This window comes from Canis aureus, chromosome 16 (genome assembly GCF_053574225.1).
Source record: "Canis aureus isolate CA01 chromosome 16, VMU_Caureus_v.1.0, whole genome shotgun sequence".
Taxonomy (NCBI): Eukaryota; Metazoa; Chordata; class Mammalia; order Carnivora; family Canidae; genus Canis; species Canis aureus.
Genome location: NC_135626.1, coordinates 29054577 through 29075955, shown reverse-complemented (window position 1 = coordinate 29075955; position 21379 = coordinate 29054577). Strand labels below are relative to the sequence as shown.

The window sequence follows — 21379 nt, the reverse complement described above, 5'->3', positions numbered from 1 at the left end:
CATGGGAAGGTGGTTTGATTTCTCCCTGGCCCTCTTTGTGGTTCTTCTAGAACACGGATGTTGTGGGAGTGCACAGAGGCCCCCCCCCCAGATTACGGGCTGCGGAGGGCCAGGGAAGGAGGCCAGGTCAGGACAGAGTCTGGAAGGATGGTTAAACCAGGGGGCAAAGCTGGGCAGGTGACCCTGGGCTCAGTGGGGTAGCAGCCTCACCTGAGAGCGTGTTAGGCATGCAGAAGCCCAGATCCCACCCCAGACTCCGGCATCAGGATCTGCACCTGTTCAAGCTCCCCAGTGACTGTGCAGGAGAAGGTCTTGAGAAACCCTGCCTTAGGCTTTCTTTGGAGCTGTCGGGAACTGGGATTATACCCTTCCACGTGCCTGCATTAAGAAAAATTGAAAAGTAATAACGTTTTTAGAAGATTGAAATTAGTTGGGCTTAGCTAGAATGAAGGAAAGCAAAACGAAGCCAAGCACCACTCGGTGCTTGAGAGGGAGACGGAGTCAGGATGGAGTCTCTGGCTTGGTCCTCACATGCTCACCTGTCCAGGCACCAGCGCCAGCTAAGGCCAGGCCTCCCCCATCCCTGCCTCTTCTCCCTGGGTAGCTGGAGAGTGTAGCCAGTGGGAGCTGCAGGTAAGTTGCTTTGCTAGCCACTTTTGCTTTTCTGGCTTGTATTATAGAGCTTTTTTCTTGGATGATGGAATCACCGCTTGTGGGCACTGCCACAGGAAACACAAAAAAACCTTTTGAAAAGAGCTTTATCTGAGCACAAAGTACTTGGACTTGAAGACCTCCAGGGATCAGCCGGGAGTCACTCATGTTTTCTCTCCTCTCTCCTCCCCCTTTCTTTCCTTCCTCTCCCCTCTCTTCTTACCCTGTCCCTCCCTGTCTCCTTTCCCTGGCTTCATTCAGACTTGCCGGTGGAACCCGAGTGCGTTCCATATTGCCCTATTTTCGGCTGATTTGCATGTTAGAGAGAGCAGAGTAATTGGTGTTTAACCAGAACAAAAGAGGATCTGTTTTCTAAAAGAAAAAGAATTTTTGAAGTAGACCCTATCACATCTACTGCCTTTGTTTCTCCTCTCATTAGGAATTGAATAGGATGGCCTCATAATGAGGATGTGGGAGATACTGCTTTGGTTGTGAGGCTTTTCCAGCTAATTGGTTTGAAAATTATATTTGATGTGGATCTGAGAGATGTTGGCAAAACACCTCGTTGGGGCATGGACATCCTATCCCCGCATCAGCAGGAGGGTTGGTCGGTAAGAAAGAGGTGCTGTTGAGACTCAGTTTACCCTCTGAATGGAATGCCACTGCTGAGATTCTGATCTGTCTCCGGACCTGTGGGTTGGGCATCTGTCCTCCAGGTATCATCCAGCGGAGGCCCTTGGGGCAGAGTTCAGTAGAGATATCCTTGGCTGATGCTTGACTTCTAGTGAAGAAATGTCCGGTTGTTGATTTGTGGGGTTTCGGTGAGGATGTGAGTTGGAAGATGACTTTTCCCCTATGGTCAGAGGGAGAAGATCCAAGTCTGGACTAGGAAATTGGCAGTGAGTCAGGTGAAAACCTCCACATTGCCCATTCTTCATTTCATATGCAGAAATAGCTTTGTCAGCTCGCAAAGTGGTGTTCTCTCTCCCCGCCAGAGTTATGCGAAAACGGGGTACATTTTTTAAGATGTTGGGTCATGTTTCAGTGGCCGCAAAAATATCTTTAAAAATTAAAAATAAAAGTGAAATAAGTAACACTGTATAAATTTGGAAGAATGGGAAGGGAGAATGAGCTATAATCACATCACTCTAAACAACAGCTGTTTTTAATTTTAGCGTGTTACCCAGTCTTTTGCCATCGTAATTCTTACTTAACACACGTGCATACGTGCACACACGCACACACATTTTGAAATGATCATAGGCTGCATGGATTTCTTTGGGGATTGTGTGTAGGCAAATATTTATATAATAATACCGATGGAAGAGTTCTGTGACCTTGTTTCCCTTTTTTGAAGTCACCCAAATTTGCAAACGTTCAGTGTTGAATCTTGCAAAATCTGATGGCAAACAAAAGAGATACAGGTCATGGTGCTCCCCCTCAGGAAATAAGATTAAAATAAACTCTGGCTTTCTGTGTTTATTATTTTCTCTTTCTGCAAAACCAGTGAAGTAGGTTAGGGTTAAGCTATCTTGCCCCACTTTACAGATGAGAAAATGGATCTTGGATGAAGGGGAATGATGGATGGTGTGCTAAGGTAGATAGTCCTAGTCCTGGGCTTAGCCACTGGATCCTCCCGCTCCCCCTCCTTTCCTCCTCCTCCCTCTTCTCTCCCTCCTCCTTCCTATTCCCTCTTTCTCCTTCTCTTCTTCTCCTCCATATTAGGAAATAACAAAATTTAAAGAGAGAAAAATTTAAGAGTAACTAGGAAGAACACCCATATACATCCTCTACTTAAACCTTTGTCAGCGATCTGTCTGCACCTGCCCCCCCTGCTCTGTTAGGTGCTCTTTTGTCTCTATATAGACATTTTCCCCCTGAATCCTTTTGGGAATAAATGTATATCCATCCGGATCCTTCACTCTTAACTACGTCAGTGTTCCTAAGAATGGGGATATTCCCTTACACAACTGGAGTGTAGTTATAGACTTCAGGAAATTCAACGTGGGTACGGTGCTTTTTCTGTGGTCTACCTACGTCCATACTCCAGTTTTGTTGGCGGATCCGATCTGTTGCTTATAGAATTCTTTTTCCGTCAACATGGGACATTCCACAGGATCAGGTAATACATTTAGTTTTTCATTGTTTCTTTAGTCTGCTATAATCTGGAATATTTCCATAGACTTTGTCTTTTATGACCTTTATGAACAGTATACACAGGTTTGAACTGTGTGGGTCCACTTATATGTGGATTTTTTTCTTTAAAGATTTTTATTCATTCATGAGAGACACGAGAGAAAGGCAGAGACATAGGCAGAGGGAGAGGCAGGCTCCCCGTAGGGAGCCCGATGTGGGACTTGATCCCGGGACCCTCAGATCATGCCCTGAGCTGAAGGCAGATGCTCAACTGCTGAGCCACCCAGGCATCCCTATGTGGATTTTTTTTTTTTTTTTGATAGAGTACAGTACTGTAAATGGGTGTTTTCTCCCTTGTGTTTTTGTTAGTATTTTTTTTTCCTTAACTTACTTTATTCTAAGAACACAGCATGGTGTACATATAATGTACAAAAGTTGTGTTAATCCACTGTTAATAAGCAAGATTTCCGGTCAACAGTGGGTCATTAGTAGTTAAGTTTTGGGGGGAGTTAAAAGTATTATGTGGATTTTCAACTTCACGTGGGTTCAGTGCTCCTAACTCCCACGTTGTTCAAGGGTCAACTGTAATCCCATTTCGTTCAGGAGAACATTCTTGTCTAATATTTCTTCATGATTAGATTCAAGTTATGCATTCCTGGCCAGGATGCTACACAAATGTTTTCATATCCTCCCCAGGGGATCACATCTGCAGGCACTGGATGTCCATTTACCCCTTCGTAACGATGTTAATTTTGATCACTGAGGTCCAGCTGTTGTTTTTGGTTTTCTCCCCTATATCGTTGTTATGTTTTCCCTAATACATAGCCCATGGGGAGACCCATCAAAATTTCCACTTAGTAGCATTCACTGATGATTTTTTACCTGATGTAGTCTATACTGTGATAGTTGCCAAACGATTTTTCAACTCCTACACCCCATCCATGTTTACTGGTTGGCATCTACTTGTATAGGTACGGGCTCATGGAATCCTGTTTTTTTTTTTGATGCCACATCATTTATTATGTACTTATTTTTGTGCTAATATTGTCTCAGATTTGGCCAGTGGGAGAGCCTTTCATTCTGCTTCCCTAGAACAGGATGCCCCACAGACATTTTTTTTGAACAATTTTCTGGCATAAGAAGATGTTCAGGGGCACCTGGGTGGCTCAGTGGTTGAGCGTCTGCCTTTGGCTCAGGCCGTGATCCTGGGGTCCTGGGATCGAGTCCCACATCGGGTTCCTTGCTGGGACCCTACTTCTCTCTCTGCCTATGTTTCTGCCTCTCTCTCTCTCAGGGTATCTCATGAATAAATAAATAGAATCTTTAAAAAAAAAGATGTTCAGGCTTACCTTATGTCCATCATGCCCCAGCCCTGGCATTAGTCATTTCTCTGAAGAGGTGGTTTCTTTTACTGGGAAAGTGGATTTAGAGACATGAGCTGAGTGCAGGGTATGTTTATTGCTCCTGGAGTGTCTTTGCTTATTGTTACTGGATGGTCCTTCCTTCCAGGTCATGTTAGTGGAGAGATCAAGGAAATAGATGAGTGTGAACATACTGACACATACATGCACACATGCACACATGGACATATACGTCACCTACACCACACACTTACATGTTTTAGAAGTCTTGAGTTCATGCTGTGCTTCCATTCCCCCTGGAATAGGTTTCTTTCTTGACTCCCGCATTCCATATTTCTGTGCCCTTCTTCCATGCATGTTTAGAACGCTGGGTTCCTTGGGACGCCTGGATGGCTCAGCGGTAGAGCGTCTGCCTTCAGCTCAGGGCATGATCTTGGAGTCCAGGGATCGAGTCCCACATTGAGCTCCCTGCGCGGAGCCTGCTTCTCCCTCTGCCTATGTCTTTGCCTCTCTCTCTCTGTGTCTCTCATGAATAAATAAATAAAATCTTAAAAAAAAAAAAAAAAAGAACCCTGGCTCCCAACATCAACATGATTTGCTCAGTCCTGAAATACACCACCAGGAGAACCAAAATTGCTTGCCCATTTCACTACTTACAAAACCCCCCCAAATTCCATTAAAAAGAGTTCAGGATTTGTTAGCAGTTTGCTCCTGTCTCCCACCTCCATCCACCCCAGCTAAAAGCTCAGGGTATATAGTCAGGTACTGTGTCCCTGAGATACTCAGATAACACACCCACCTATGGTAAATTTTTTTTTAATGATTTTTCTGCTCTTCCCATATTTGTTAATTGAATTTTATTTACTATATGGGACATTAACATGTATTTAAAAGCTTACATAGAGACCTGCTACTCCCATATCATATCTATCCTGCCCCCATCTCCCTACCCCTGAGAGGTAGCTAGGGGTGACCTTGTCTTTCTTACATGTATTTTGTAAAGATAAACAGATATTTGTATTTTTTTAGATATTTTTATGTTTTATTTCCCCTTTTTTCCTTATATAAGAGGTAGCAAAGTACATATTCCTTAAGGCATCTTATTATTTTTAATGAATAACTAAAGTCCATCCTCTATTCCAATTTCTTCTCTTTCTCTCCTGCTCTTTCTCTGTTCCAAGACCCCATGATATTTAGTAGACCTGGTTCCCGGGTTCCCCTTGGCTGTGACAATTGCATCTTTTTTTTTTTTTTTTTTTAATCTTATTTTTTGAGATAGGTGGTGGATGGAGGGGAAAGAAGGTCCAAGATAAGAGATGAAAAATGTTAGGTCCTCATGACCCCACATGTTATCCCTTCATGATTTTTACCATATCTTCAAGCTACATGTATTATTACTTACTTCATATTTTTCTTTATATTGATTCACTTTTGGCCATAGGACATTTTATAAGAAAACTCGATGTCACTACCACAAATGAGAAACCACTGTCTGCTTGTATCTCCTGAGAGTTGCATAAAAACTGCAAGCTTAAAAAAACAAACAAACAAAAAACTGCAAGCTTCTGAATTTTAAAAACTTACAACAAGTGGCACCTGGGTGGCTCAGTGTTTGAACGGCTGCCTTTGGCCCAGGTTGTGATCCAGGGTCCTGGGATCAAGTCCTGCATCAGGATCCCCGTGGGGAGCCTGCTTCTCCCTCTGCCTGTGTCTCTGCCTCTCTCTAAGTCTTTCATGAATGAATGAATGAATAAATATTAAAAAAAAAAAAAACTACTTTCAACAAGTGAAGTAACCTCTTCTAATGTTTATTCTTAGCAAGGTTTGAAACCTACAGATACTAATAATAAACATTTTTTTGATCTGATTTTTTTCTAAATGAAGATGCAAACCTGTTGCGTTCATTGATATGACCCACTGATCTAATATGTGAGAGGAAGTGTGGCTGGGCCTGTCAGGATATGAGAAAGAGCTGTGTCCTGTGGGGCATAAAATAAAAACATGAATGACCCTAGTCCAAGCTGAGTGAGTTAAATGCCGTTAAAACAAAGTATTCCTTCTTTTTTTGTTGTTCGAACCATTAAATATTTTGCAAAGTATCTCGTTTATATAAAATTTGGACAGAATATATGTGTGTGTCTGTCTGTGTCTGTGTATTTTAAATTTACTCTGGTTTATCATTACAATAAATAGTGCTGTTTACAGAGATTCCGAGTGTCGCACTGTAGTCATGTCAAATATATTCCATTTCTGCTCCTGTCTTTGTCATGGAGCTCACAAGAGAATTTGCCAGCATTTTACAGTAGCAGATTTCTTAATTAAGCAGCCAATAGTCAATACTCCTATTCACCGTTGTTCCTGGAAATGAGTAATGACAGTCCTGGCCCTTCCTACTTGTTCTTATAGTGCCACAGATAATAGTGATGTGACGTGTTCTGGACTTGAATTCTAGAAAGCAAGTGGGAATTAATGGAGCACTCCACAGTGTGCCATGTTATCTAGATTTGAAGCGTGAGACTTCTATTCCAGAATAGCTCTTTAAAAATGATCTTAACCATTCTTATTTTTAAATAATGGATGCAGCATTGTAACAGCACTTTTCACAAGCTAAGAGAAGGAAGAGAAGCTGATCATCATCTCTCTCCACAGCTCTCCTTGTTTTCCAGGGCTGCCCCCTGTGTATCTGTATGGGTGTTATTGTAATGCAGATGTATGGTCTTCTGTCCCTATCTCCCCTCTTAGCATCCCATGGCTCTTTTATTGGCAGTGGTTTTGTCTCCATGATTGTGAATGGGATATTCAGTGAGGTCACCTCCCAGGGTTTCCACCCAGAGCACTCCACACCCCCTGGGAAGCAGAGAAATGGAATTTTGTCCTGGGATCTCTCTTGACAGTATAGGTTTGTGTCTAGGTTTCCCACATCACCTGCTTCAATGGAATTAGCTGGAATGGATGTTACCAGTTCCTCCTCACATTGTGTCAGTGATCCTTCAGTTTTTTTTTTTCAGACTTTGGGGTTCCATATGTCTGCTCTGCCCTCCCCCCCTTCCCTCCCTCCCTTCCTTCCCTGAAGCCACACTCACAAGCTGTGCCCTCCTCCAGGTCCTGGGCCACCTGGTAGGATTCAGTGCTGGGTGAGATGAATGCACTTGGTTTCTCCCTTCCCAGAGCTCATGGGTCATTTGCAGGATGTGGGCACAGTTTCCTGTGCTTGCTGCATGTCTGGCCCTTTCTGTCCTATTTGTGGACACTCACATTGTAGTAGAAGAGGGTGACGCTGTAGGAAGAATCTAGACTCTACCTCCTTCATTGCTAAGTTCTTTGTGTGCTTGGTCCTTGTGACACAGGTGACACACAGTACATCTCACAATGGCTGGGATGCGGCTGTGCGGCCAGGCATGAGGGCTGTTGGGTGAAGGGGTGGAATGGGGGGTCTGGGGACATGGGCATGCAGTGACAGACGCCAGAGCCGCATTGGACTACAGGCTCAGCGCTCAGGTTACTTCTGTACCCAGAGAAGGTGACCTGTTGGGGAGTGGTAACATTCCTAAGGTAGTGTCTCCCTCTCCTCCAGCCACAGGATATTCTGGCTTCTTGGTTTTCTGCTACACCCCATTTTGGAAGGGTCTGTCTGATACTGTTTGTACTCTTGCATGTCAGCTCTCTCACGTAAGCCTTTTATATCAAATTATGAACCCAAAGGCTTTGTCTTTAGTTCGAAGGCTTAGAGTCCTGCCAGCAGGCTAAGGAGATCCTGGGAGTACAGAGAAACCTTCTCGAAGTTTCTAAAGTAAGAGCAGTTACAAGCTGGCCCCCCCATCTGGGTTCCTGGCTGGGTCATGCTTTCCTCCGTCCTTGGTCAAGAGGTCTCAGCTGAGGAGGCCAGGTGCTTGTCTCTGAAGCACCCCCTTCTTCTGCTGGGTTTCTCCTCCTCCACCTTCTTCTCCCTTGTGGTGACCACGGCTGCCTGGCTCTTGACACTGCTGGGTCAGGGTGTGTGTGTGCGTGCATGTGAGTGCTTGGTTGGCATGCATGCGTGTGTGTGTGTGTGTGTGTGTGTGTGTGTGTGTGTGTCCATGCCATTGGAGGGGGTTAGAGGAGGAGCAGACCCGAAGAAGGAAAGCTCACAGGAAGTTCATGAGAAACTCAGAGTTTCTCCGTTTGGCACAGTTGGGGAGTAACATTTAAATCTTCTTCTTAATTAACATTTATGAGGGATCCTGACAGTGATTAAAGAAATACGGGAAAGCTCTTGGCTTTCGAGTCCATCATATATGCTGGGGGAAAGAAGAAGGAAGACAGGAGAGGAAAAACGAAGCGTTCGAATAACCTGCTTTGGAAGCATGAGTTGTGTACGTTTGTGTCTACCATGTAACCGACGACAGGGGCATAAATACTTCCAGAGACTAGTAGATTACCTTTTATTAACTTTACTACAGTAGTCAGTTTGGTACACATGTGTGCTTCTGTTCCAGCCTGGCTGCTTGCAGCCCACGAACCACGGGAGGAGTGAAAATACTGGTTGCAGTGAACTTATCAAGCAGATGGACTTTAAAAATTATTCTACGTGAAGTCTGTTAAAGCCAATTTAAGTGTATATGTACCCAAAAATCCAAAGAGGAAAAGGAGGCTGAGAAAATAATGTTTAAATCCAAGAATATTCTGGAATCCGGTAGTACCTGAAAATCTCTTGTATATGCCTTCTTTGCTGCCCTTTTGGAAGAAAAAAAGAATATCTAGTGACTCCAGTAGATGTCACCTGAATGGATTCTTGCTGTATGATGCCACGTGAATTATAAATGAACCATATGGAACCACTTTATATTAAGTAACTTATGTGTTCCAATGATAGTTATTTAGGTTGTAATCTTCTCAAAATCTGTTGTTAATGACTGGTGTGTTTTCACCTGAGGTTGTTAATGCTCCAAAGCCTGTTGTTAACAGTGCCAGGGGTGTGTGTGTGTGTGTGTGTGTGTGTGTGTGTGTGTGTGTTCGTAGAAGGATATTACAGTGAACCATATTTCATGGTCTGATGGCTTTTATTTTTTAATTTTTTTGCCTTAGATTCCAGACACAGTGCGCTGAAATAGCCGTTTTAGGGATTATGTTTATTTGTCCTAAACGAATGCCAATTTTCAGTTTGTCCAAGGAAGGATGTGTCTGGAAACACATGGAGTATTGGATAGAATCACCATGTGATTGGCATGGGAGACTGCCCATTGCTTCGGGATGCAGTCCAAATGCCTTAGCATTGCTAATAAGGCATGCCGTTATGGTCCACTCCTCTCAAGCATCATCGCCTGGCTTCCCACACCCCATGTACAAGGAGCTGCTGGAAGTTCCCTGGTTCTGCTGGTTTGATGCTTCTCTGCCTTTGTTGTTGGGGCTCTTTGGCCTGGAATGCTCTTGCCACCATCTTGCTTATTTGGGCGAAGCATCACCTTGTCTATGAGCTTCTCTCAACCTCTCCCCCTTCTCTCCTTGAGCCTGGAAGCCTGTGGCTTTCTCTGCCAATACCCACAACATTCTTGAGACTTTTTGTTCACCCACTGTAGCGTATTAGTCAGGGTCCCTATAGAAAACAGATGCTTCGTGGAAGGGGGTAATTGGAAAGATTGAATGAGAAGACTATTTACTGAGGTATAGAGAGTTAAGGTTTGACGAGGAATGATGAAGCACCCAGAGATTGTCAGCAGCGCTGAGCAGTTACCAAACCCTCAGTTGAACGGGGCAAGAGGGGGGTGCTGTTATTGGAATGAAGCTGTGGGGGAAGACTCCTGACAGGAGCCATGGCAGGACGAGGAATAGGAAGGCAGCCCCGCTAGCAGGGATGGGACCATACTCCGCTTTTCTTTCTTCCCACCTTCTCCTGACAGTGTCTGCTGTTGGCCAAACTCAACTGGAAGTCAGAGAGCAACGGAGCCCAGGGGAGACCCATTCCATAGAGATCCGTGTTGCCAGGCACAGAGCAGAGAGGAAGAGAGCAGATAATGATTCTGGAAGGTCAGGTACAGCATAGCTAGCACACCCTTATGTCTGTGGGAGTATCTCAGTAAGAGCAACAGCCCCATGGTCCTCAGTTCCATATTACCAGCACCTGTTAGTGTGGAGTGCTTTGCCTGTCTTCTCCCATCCACCCCAGTGCCTCCCAGCTGCCACTACTAAGGACACCATCGAAGCAGATGCCAAGTGTTCATGGAACTTCAAGACAGAACTCCCTTCCCACTTGAGACATTCCTGCTCCTAAGCGCTCCCCCCCCCACCGTCTGTAAATTCTTGGAGCCCCCGCTGACCTGGCTTAGGGCCTGACCCAAGGTTTGTGTTCAACATATACTTGCTGATGGGGTGCATGAGTGAGTGAGTCAGTAAATGAATGAGATCTGCTGTGAGAAGAAACACCTTGGGAGAGGTGCAATGTGGGCTGTCTTTGCGTCCCTTTCAAATCTGGATGGTGCAGCAGGCATCTGAATGTAAGTCCCAGGGAAGCAGGCATTTCTTGTGTTTTGTTTGCTGTTGTGTTCGGGGTATGTGTCTGCACACAGTAGGCACTCAAGAAATATTTGTCAGATAAATGAATCAGGATGTTAAGTCTCAAACTTGCCTGGTGTTATATTGAAATGGGCTGTCCTCCCAAGGTTCATCAGTGCGTGAGCGTCATGGGCCACCATCTCTCTTTTGGGACCTAGGGCCACTTTGGTATTTCTCCAAACTACAGAGATCTGTGTTGCCCTTCCAATTTATTCTTTGAATTTCTGGGATGTAGAAGTCTGAATAGAGGACACTAAATTTGTTCCTCTTGTTTTGGAGAGGGAATAGAGGAGAAAACAGGGTTGTAGCACTTTGGAAAATAGGGAGGCAGAGGCAGAGGGGCTCCTGGTGATAGTGGCTGGAAGCCCTGTCCTTAATGGAACATGTTTGGGTGGCCTTGCCCAGGGTGTCTCTAATTGCTCTTCTAGGCTCACATGGGCCTGTAATTTTAGGAGGAGGCGTGGAAGGACCCAGGACAAGAATCCAAGGGCAAAGTCCAAGGGAATAAATGTCAGCTCATTCCTGAGTAACTGTTACCTTGCAAAGTCCGTACCTGGACAAGTTTTCTTGAAGGAGTTGTTTTCATGTGTTGAAGCCTCTCGCTCGGTCTCTTGCCACGTGGCTTTAATTTGGATGGGGTCCCTGAGGCGAGCCATTTGCTCTGGCCAAGAGGGCTCCTCCGATGCCTCCCTTGCGGTCGCGGGCACAGAGCAATTTTACAGGGCGGTGTTAAGGATCAGGGTGTGGAGAGCTGGAAATTAGTAATGACTGGGTGAGGGTGAATCTTGTTATTTTATTTTATTTAAAAAATTTTTTTTTGATTCTTGTAATTTTAAAGAAATGCTTAAAAATTGGTTCTCTGCTCCACAGCTTTATTTTGCTGAAGCCAGAAAGAAAAGTCAAGATGGAGAATTTCCTACTGTGATGCCTTTTATTTCTGGAAATTTGAGTCATTTAACGATGATTTGAGTATCAAGAGCCCACTGGCTCAATCTTTCCCCAGATCGTTCTTCGCTCTTCGTCAGTGTGCTCCCCTTTAGGGAAGGACATGTTTCTTTCCTTTAGTGTTCTGACAACTCAAGTAGGGGCTTTGGCTCCTGTGTTTCCCAGGCCATTTTTGGACTTTTGTTGGCCACGGTGGGAGTGGATTTAGCCTTTGCTGCTCCTGTTTAAATCATCCTTGGACCAACTGTGGGGTGGAGCAGGAACCCTGCACCTTCCACATTGGATGGAGGCATGCTGGTTGATTTAATGTGGTTCTCAAGTGCTGGGTTTTCTTGGGGTTGTCTCAAGGACCATAGGGCTCATGGCAGACTCAATGTACTGATGTTGGGAACTTCAATTAGAAACGCATTGAGAAGCCTCTCAGAGAGTCTAAAACATAGTTCTCTCTTAATTTAAGAGGTAGGTGGAGATGGAGGTGTGACAAGGGATGTGGTCACTTCTCCTGTAGAGGTCTTTGCTAAACCAGAATATCTATTTCCTACAGAGTGTCTTTGAATTTTTTAAGAGTTTTCAGTAGAGGACTTAATCTGATTTTTTTTCCCTGGGTCCCCAGACATTAAGAACAATTTATGACCTGGTCTTGTTTCCTTAGTCTGTTCTGGATAGTGCCAGGGTTGAACTGACCTACTAAATCTCCTTTCTTCCTTTGATAAATAGTAAGATTATAGCAGCGGTTGGCAAAAATTTTTTTTTTTTTTTGATAAAGGGGCCAGATAGTAAATATCTTAGGCTCTGTGGGTCAAGAGGCAATATTGAGGCTATTATGTAAGTACTTATGTAACAAGAGAGAAAACAAATTTATAAAAATATTTTTTACTGTGAAATAGTTTTTTTACTGGTCTGTCATTACAGTAACAGTATGATTTTTTTGTAATACCGTTTTAGTAGTGAGAAGAATGGATATAATTATTTTGGGGGGGTGGATAACATTTTTGCTGAATTAGAGTTCAAAGTTATTTTTTTTCTAGCATCAAATCAGTCACACTGTTCATCTGTAAAAACTGTTCTTAGGTTACAGATTGTATAAAAGTGGACAGCTGGGCTCAAAGGCTGTAGTTTGTCAACCCTTGGTCAAGAGCATAAACTCTGGCGATCTTCGCTTTGGGATAGAAAGCCTAAGGATATGGAATGGCCCAGGATTCCATGCTGGCCCTGTTTGGGTGCTTGGGAGATGTGTGGACGCTGTTATATGGGAATTTTGTTTATTTGTTCAATAAGTAGCATTAGAGAAGGTAGACACTGGGGATATAGAAGTGAATAAGATGATTAAAGTCACTGCCCTGGAGAGATGGCATTTTCATTTGACATTCTAATTGGAGAGACCATAAGCCAATAAATATGATTTCAGGTAGTGGGGATTGAAGAAGTGGAATCAGAGGATATAAGTAGTGCCAGAAGGGTGTTCAAGGGACCCTAGGAAGTGATTGAGTGACTCTAGTTAGGGGAGGGAAGGAGACACCAAAGCTCTGGGTGAGGCAGCAGCAGGAGGTACAGAGTGGTAGATGCAGGGTGGGGTAAGATAGGGGAGTTAGGAGAGGAAGGCAGGAGCCAGATAAGAGGAACCTTGAAGCCTGTAGAAAGACTGTGAAGAGACATCATGGGAAAGATCTGAGCCAGAGAATGATGTAATATGATTAACTGTTTAAGAGGAGTGCTCCAGCTGCTGGGCTGACGGTAGCTTCCAGAAGGCAAGAGTGGAAGTGGTTTTATGGGGCCACAAAAGTGAGCATCGAAAGTGGAGATAGTCTGAAAAAACATGTATGTCGTCAGTGTCTATTTAATGTGGTCTTATGTGTCATAAGTCAGTATCCTTTGGGTTACAGATCGGTGATCCCGGGAACAAAAGGGAATCTGTTGGCCCACGTAACTGTAAAGTCCAGGAGCTTGCCTGCCTTCATTACAGTCAGTTCCAAAGGACTCAAATGACGTCATCATGGCTGTCTCTGACCCTCATCAATCTCTGTTCCTTCCTGCCCTCTGTGGGTTGGCCTCACTGGCTCCTTTTGTAGATAAAATGTTTTCCATGAGTTGGATAAGATGGCCACCAGAATCCTGGATGGATATATTAGCTTGGCAGCTCCACTGGAAATATTATTGCTTTCCTTTAGCATCTGTGTATCGCTTTCAGGGAGGTTCCCCAATGGGCCTTACTTAGGTCACAGACCCAGCCTTGGGCCCAGTCTCTGATGGACAGCCCCGTTAGAACTGCACAGCGTGGGGGAGAGGGGTGATGGAGGGCTGCTTCCCCAGAGGTAGGGGTTCTGAGCAGACAAAACACCGTATGTCCATGATACAGTGATCGTTCCCTTTGGTCTGTCTTAGCTTCCTCTTCCTGGGGCCTTTCTGTTGGTGATCATGTCAAAGCTTGAGTAAGTTCTGTGTTGTTACCTTCAAAGCACAGCTGCACGGAGAAGTACAATCACGTGCAGCTTCTTGGTTACCATTGTTCAGACCACATGATTCTCTTGCTCCACGGGCTGGGCCAAAACTCTTCCCTTGTCCTGGGAATGCTATTTTGAGAAGCAGTGGGGGCAGGCAGGGCCTGGCTGGGTTCCAGGCTCTGGTATGTCTCTTCTGAACTAGCTCTGCAACCTCAGATGGGCCATGTAACCTTTCAGAGACCTCATTTCCTTATCTTCAGGTCACTGAGTTGCCATATGCATCAACTAAGATATCCACCAAGGGCTTTGTAAGATGTAAAGTGCCATTTGGATGATAACTGTTAATTGGTCTTTTTTAATCCTTTGCTCACGAGGGAACGTGGCTGGGGGAAAGATGGAACATTTTAATTCTAGACCTTGTTACCCATCCGTACCAGCTCTCCTCTCTTGGCACAACTTTTTTCCCAGTAGGCTTGCTTCTTTATTTCTATCTTCTTGGTACTTTTATGCCCAGGCTGGACTTCTAAGCAGATATCCTTGGGTGGGGATGCCGGCAAGGGAGAACCACCCAGATTAAGACAAGTTGTGTTTTGTCTGTCAGCCGCAAGCAAGCACACTTAGCAATTTGACACAGACAGACATCATTTTAGATTTACGGAGAAGAAAGGACAACACATTCCGTATTGATAAGATTTCAGCAAGACTCAAAAAAAAAAAAAAAAAAGAAAAGAAAGAAAACATGCAAAACTTAATGCATTACTATGTAATGCCTTGATTTCTAGTTCCTTAATTAGGCCTGTGGTTTAGCAGAGTGCACCGTCTCAATACACAGATGGTTTTTATGTAAAAAATTTTTTTTCAAATGTTAATTTCCAGTGACTGATGTTCTCTGCCTAAATCATTTTCCATTGTTTGTATTTGATAAGAACTGTATTTGAACTGCTCCTTTATAAGTTGGAGCCTTTTGTAATGGGATTTAACTTTAGTGGTTTTACAGGTGTATGAAAATGTTAAGCTGTGTATTGTACTTGAGAGTTTGAAAATTCTTAGTTGCAGCTAATTTAAGAAAAAAAAATTAAACAGGTGATTAGCAGCTGCTTTCGGTTTTGAATGTCTCCGCTTTGGGGTTTTGTGTTTGCTTATTCGTGTGCAAATTGGTGTGGTTATTTTGGAGCGGGTGAGATGCGCCAATCGTGCACCTCCCCGGCCAGCTGCCCTCCCCATTCAGCGGACCCTGCCCCAGTTCTCCAGAACGATTTGTTTTTCCCGCTAGTGTGCACAGCACTTGCTCACTCCCTAACAATTCAGGCCTTCCTGAGAAAACAAAGCAGGCCTGGCCCCGTTTCTCCGCGAGGACAGCCTCATTCATCGCCACAAAGACCCCCCTTTGCCCCTTGCAGAGGAGTGGCCTCCTAGAGCAGCCAAGAACCACAGGCCAGGCACTGCTATGGCCTCCTTAGGGTTCTGAACTTCTCATCTCCCTAGTGACAGCTTCTGGATGGCTTCAAGCTCCAGGAACCTCCTCCAAGGCGACTAGCTTTGGGGTCTGCGACTGGTGGGAAAAGCAGCAGGACGTGGGTGGTGGAGCAGGGGCCACTTAAGGATGCTGGGCTTGGGAGCTGGACTCAGGCACCCAGTCTCACTTGGGCACCTCCTGGAGGCCTCAGGTCTCTCAGCTCAGCTCTGAATTGTGTGCTTCCTTGGCACCGGTGGGCTACGCTTGCTCGGCCCCGCCAGTGTGCTTGCCAGGGCGAGGAGAGCTTTGCACAGGCCGCTGCCGCTTACTTATTAACGATGACGCCAGTGGGAGCTGCGCCACTGGCTCCCTTTCCAGCCCTTTGTGGCTGCATCCTGTTCACTCAGAGGTGAAATCACGACCTGCTGGACTTGATTTTTCAGTTGAGGGGCTCTTGTGTGTGTCTTTCTTGATCCAGGAAGAGGGATTGTGCTCTCATTCACCAAGATTTGATCAGTAAATATGGAGAGAAAATGCTCAAGTTGAAATGCTTGCTGTCCAGATTAATAAATTAATCTTTATTTATTTATTCCTTTGGATGAGCCAAAGGCACTTTGCTGTTACTCTTGTCCGAGTCTGTGGTTTGGCCTTACCTTTGGCCTTACCTTTGACCTTGGCTGGCTGGATCACTCAGCCAGGATTCCTGTCCATGCCCATCTCATGGCATGTGACCCAGCTGGTCACACCAGGGCTTCCTCATTTCTTTCCTGAATGGCACTTCTGTGTACCCCAAAGGAGGTAGCTCACGGGGGGCCGCTCTTCCAGGGACTCACAACTTGGTGGGTTTGGCTTCAAAGGGAGTTCCAAGCTCCTAGTCACAGATTTTGGCAACTGTTTGCCCCTGAAGGAGAGCATCCGTGAGAAATTGAGGGCAAAGGGAAGAAGAGAAAGCCTTTGTGGGTTTTTCTTCTTTCTTTCTCTTTTCTAGACTTCATTTTGTACCTGTAAAATGACTCCTTCGGGTGTTTTTCTCTAGGCTGGTTCCAGTCATGGGCTGAAGTTGGCTTTTCTGATGACTGCAATGATGTTTAAGGTTAAGTGTTTGCTAGGTAACACGTTTAATGACTCAAGACTATAGTTGGAGCCTCATCAGCTACAATCTGCCTTTTCTTGGAAACTTAGAGCTATTCTCCGTATGTGGGTGTTTGTTTTTCCTTTTTTTTTTTTTTTTTGTGGTGTTGGAATAAGTATGAAATGGTGAGGATCACTTTTAGAATTTAGACATGGTTCAGGGTGGCTGGGTGGTTCAGTCAGTTGAGCATCCGACTCCTGATTTTGGCTCAGGTCATGATTGATCTCGGGGTCACAGGATTGAGCCCTGCGTTGGGCTTGGGATCAGCACACAGAGTCTGCTTGTCCCTCTCCCTCCCCCTCTGTCCTTCCCTTTCCCACGTGTGTGTGGTCGCGCGCGCATGTGCGCCTATATGGGTGAGCGCTCTCAAATAAATAAAATCTTTAAGAAAAGAAAAAAGAATTAGAAGTGGTCTACCCTGACAAATGAAGGTGTTTCTGCTACAGAATTCTCAGGTGCAGGTCCCATCAGAGCTTCTTAAATAGATGGGGAGGTAGCATCGCCTAGTAGGTAAGAACAGGGGCTGCATTCAGACAGATTTTATAGAGTCCGGCCTGCCTGTAAGTGCCTTAAGATCGGGGCTTCTGCTTCTGTTACCTCTCTCCTATTAGCCACTCTGCCTGATTGCATTATTATTATTGTTGTTGTTGTTGTTGTTGTTATTTTGCATCACTGAGTTTGAATCCCAGCTGTACCACTAACCATCTGTGTGACCTTGGGCAAGTCCTTTAACCTCCTGGGGGCTTGGTTTCCTCATGTGCAGAATGGGGTAGTTGTATCCGTGTCATCACTGTTGTAAGCGCTGAATGATGTGGGACACTTGCTTTATTACTACAGCCACTCTTAATAACACTGATGATTTGCAAATGTGTATTGAAGGAGACAGGCAAGCATGGAAGAGTACTTATACTGTAATTCCTTTTACGTATGTTAAAAAATATGCAGAATTCATAGTGGCAAAAATATAAAGAAAAGTGAGAGTGTACACACAAAATTCAGGATAATGGTTACCTTTGAGTAAGGAGGGAAGGGGATGGGATTAGATTAGGAAAAAGCAAAGTTAATATTTTTTTGTTTCTCAAACTGGCCGATAGGTATCTGGGTATTGATTGTATTGTCTGTATAGTATACATGTATGCTATTAATATTTTTTTTATGTTTGTTCAATAGCATTGAAAACAAAGTATCTTCAGTGTCTGGGGCATATATTATAGTCAACCTATATCAATTACCAATCTTGTTATTGATGGCAGAATTGAGTTACTGGTAACCTTCAGTAGTAACCTTCAGTGAAAATGTATGAGGCTGCCATGCATGGTTGTTCAGGTGGTCCACTGAACAAGGCTTCTGATTGACTATGAGCAGAAAGCCAAGTTTTGCTCTGAGGCAAGGCTGTGTTCATAGTAGCATCATTTTCTCATTCCCACAGGGTGTTTTATGGGTTCGTGGTCACACTGGAGAAGCATCACTTAAGTATAGAGATCTTTTGGGAAGGTGAGATTGGGTTGGGTTGAGCATCAGCATGGTATATCAGAAGGTAAATAGGGATTTGGGATCCTGATCGATAAAGTTTAGAGGGGACTTGGGAGATTGAGTAGGTCAGAAGTCTCATTGTATGCAAATAAATGGGCCCAGGGAAGTTGAAGAGTAAAGGTCACATAGTGATTCTGTGAATACAAGTACAAGGCTTGAGGAAAATAAGTTTAGGGCAAAGAAAGGAAGTACTGACTTTCATACACTTCTAGCGGTTGTGTAGAAGTTATTGTACCTGATATAGGTAAATTCAGAGCTGTTACTTTGAGATGGTTTTATGGAGGACAACTGTATTCACCCACAAAAGTGCCTCGATGCCAATATCTCTCAGAACGTGCTGGAGAAGGGGAGCTGCTCTTCAGACAGGTTAACCGGTGGTCCTGCCATCCCAGTGGCAGGAAAAAAGGTCTTGCTTCTTATCTACCCTCCTCAGGTCTCAGAACTCCTGAGATCCTACTGCTTGGGGTGGGAGGTGGGGACAATCTCTACCGAGAACCTCCCAGTCAAAAGCTGTTCAGGTAGGTCCTCACTGAGGCCAGTCTTTGTTCTGTGCATGTTTGTCAGTGTTATTATGAATCTAGCTGGAAGGGAGAGAGAAATGGGCTGACAATTAAGAGCATGGTCCTTGAAGTCAGAAAGACAACGGTTGCAAATCCAGTGACCACCAGCTGCCACTTCCTTGTCTGCGCCTCAGTTTCCCCATCTATAAAATGGACCTCCCAGAATACCTGAAGGTATCGCCTCTTCCCCCAAATTGTGTGAGTGAACCATCAAGGACAGCTGGTGGTGGCATTCTGAATGCTAATTGATGGCAGAGTGGGTGGGGGAGTTGTATCTGTCATCTGTGGTCAGCCAGTGACACCCCAGGCTACAGGGAGATCCCTGCTGGTGAAGCCCTGCTGGACCCATGGGGACTCCTACATTTCCTCTAAGGTTGACCCCCTTTGCTCTCTGTGGTGAAGATCCTTTTCAGTCCCCTGATTATTTCCCTTGAGTCATTGTCTTCGCCTGTCAGCCCCTCCGCTTAGCTCCCAAGCCCAAGAGAGGTCCCTCAGCACTGTTAGGTGTTACTTAGGATATTTTGGGAAACTCCAGCCACTTAAGGGAGCCCGGCCCTGTGTCTTATTGTAAAGGAAGTCCCCTTGGGGTGTCCTAGGGTTTAGCGCCAGAGAAGTGGTTTAAATACGGTTTTCTAGAATGTTCTTTGCCCTCAAGCATGGTGAAGAAGTAGATACTTGAAGCAAGTGAAAAGGCAGCTGAGGGTGGACCCTTGTTTTGTTAGGATGAAGCTTCAGAAGCCAGCTGCCTGCAGCCCCGTGGAGCCACTTGTGGGTGGGCCTTGAAGTCAGAAAGGGTCTTCATATACTCAGCCTTTAGGGTTTAGGGAAGGAGATGGACTGCTGTCACATTCTGATGCTTATGTATTTAATCTATGTATCAGTGGGATTTGTCCACTGCCTCAGGTCACAAGGGATTGAGGCCCGGGGGTGCAACAGATGAAACTTTTTCTCTTTAACAAATTTGCCTTTCTTTAACTTTTGTCTGTAGCCTCTCATCTCCAGGAGAAACTACTCAGTAGGAGGTGAGGGGTTCTTGTCTGCTGGGTTTGGCTTCATTGAGGAGACTAAGAAGGGCTGAGCTGAGGAGGTCTGGGGGTCAGCCAGAGGAAAACCTGTCCAGGGCTCTGAGTTCCACTTTCCAGCTGCAGAGCTGACCCGCCCCCATCCCTGAATCTGCCTGCCTGCTTGCCTGCCTGTGAGGGCGGTAGGACCCCACCTCGTTTAATCTAGTAGCACTTAGGTGGGTGCTGTTTCCAGATGTTTATGTGAACTCACGGAGAGAAAAATGTTCTTCTCTGGTTTCTCGGTTCTCTTAAATCTTTAAAATCTTATTGCTTCCACAGAAGGAAAATTTTAGAATATAGGAAGAGCGCATATAACATTTTGTTCCGCATTAAAAGTTAATTTAAGACAGAACCCAAGTCCAAGACAAGTGTCTTGTCTTTTCTTCATTCGGTGATATAATTGACCCTTCATACCTCCACAGGACTTAATATTCATTCAGCAGAGGCTAATTACAGGGTATGAAGGTGCCGCACGATTAAGGTGAAGATAGAGGTTTCTGTGTGAACTACTTAATTCTGATGATTTGTAAGTTGTCCATAAAATTTGCCGTGGACTGTGACAAGTACAGTATTGACTCCCTTTTGTGGGGCGGGAAGTCCAGAAATATCTCTCATATTGGTTTCCTTCTGAAGGGAGCTCAGTGGCATTGAATGGGGTGTATGTTGTAAATGGTTCATGAACTTTCTAAACCCCAAATCTGGACACATGGCTTATTACCATTATATCCCTTCCTCGTGTCAGTCTCCTTATATGTATATTTGGCTAGCCTTACAAAGGTGGAACAAATGAAATTCTATTTTCATACATAGTCCACAAATTATCTTTGCTGAAAATATATAAAATCAGAGCTCTCGGGATCCCTGGGTGGTGCAGCGGTTTGGCGCCTGCCTTTGGCCCAGGGCGCGATCCTGGGGACCCTGGATCAAATCCCACGTCGGGCTCCCGGTGCGTGGAGCTTGCTTCTCCTTCTGCCTGTGTCTCTGCCTCTCTCTCTCTCTCTCTCTCTGTGACTATCATAAATAAATAAAAATTAAAAAAAAAAAATCAGAGCTCTCCTAGAAAAGCCCGTATTTATCTCTGGTGTTGGGGTAATTGTTCAGCAAAAGGGGTATCCCTTGGTGACCTGTGATCCTGACCTTCCCTTCTGAAACTGAGGAAACCCTTACCTCTGCCTGGGCCCCAGATCTGTGTGGATGATGGCCTGAGACCTTTTGAATAAAATGAGGTTGACTTTCAGAGGGTTATGGAAACGAAATTGCAGTTTGTAGAGCAGAGTTGGACTCCGACATTTAAATTAAATGTAAATTTCCATTTCTGTTTCAGTATGGCAGTGTGATAGGGTATTATAATGGGAAGTCTTTGCTTTGCTTGTAATCCAGGAGAACTGTAGCCTTCCTTTCCTAAACCAAGGATTCTGTGGCTCTCTTGAGATGAATCCTTACTGGATGATGGGAAACAGGACCTGGTGAAGTAACTTGTCTCTACTTACCCTGCCCATTGTGGAAAATTAATATCTGACCCAGTTCTGTTTGCCCCGTAAGTTTATGGCTTGCATAAGTGGCTGTTGTAAT

General features: G+C 44.8%; 1 protein-coding gene across 20 annotated transcripts in view; it reads left to right on the top strand.

The window, feature by feature from the left end:
- Positions 1 to 21379, top strand: part of MSI2 (musashi RNA binding protein 2) — a 391805-nt gene that overhangs the window by 75594 nt on the left and 294832 nt on the right. The window lies entirely within an intron of this gene.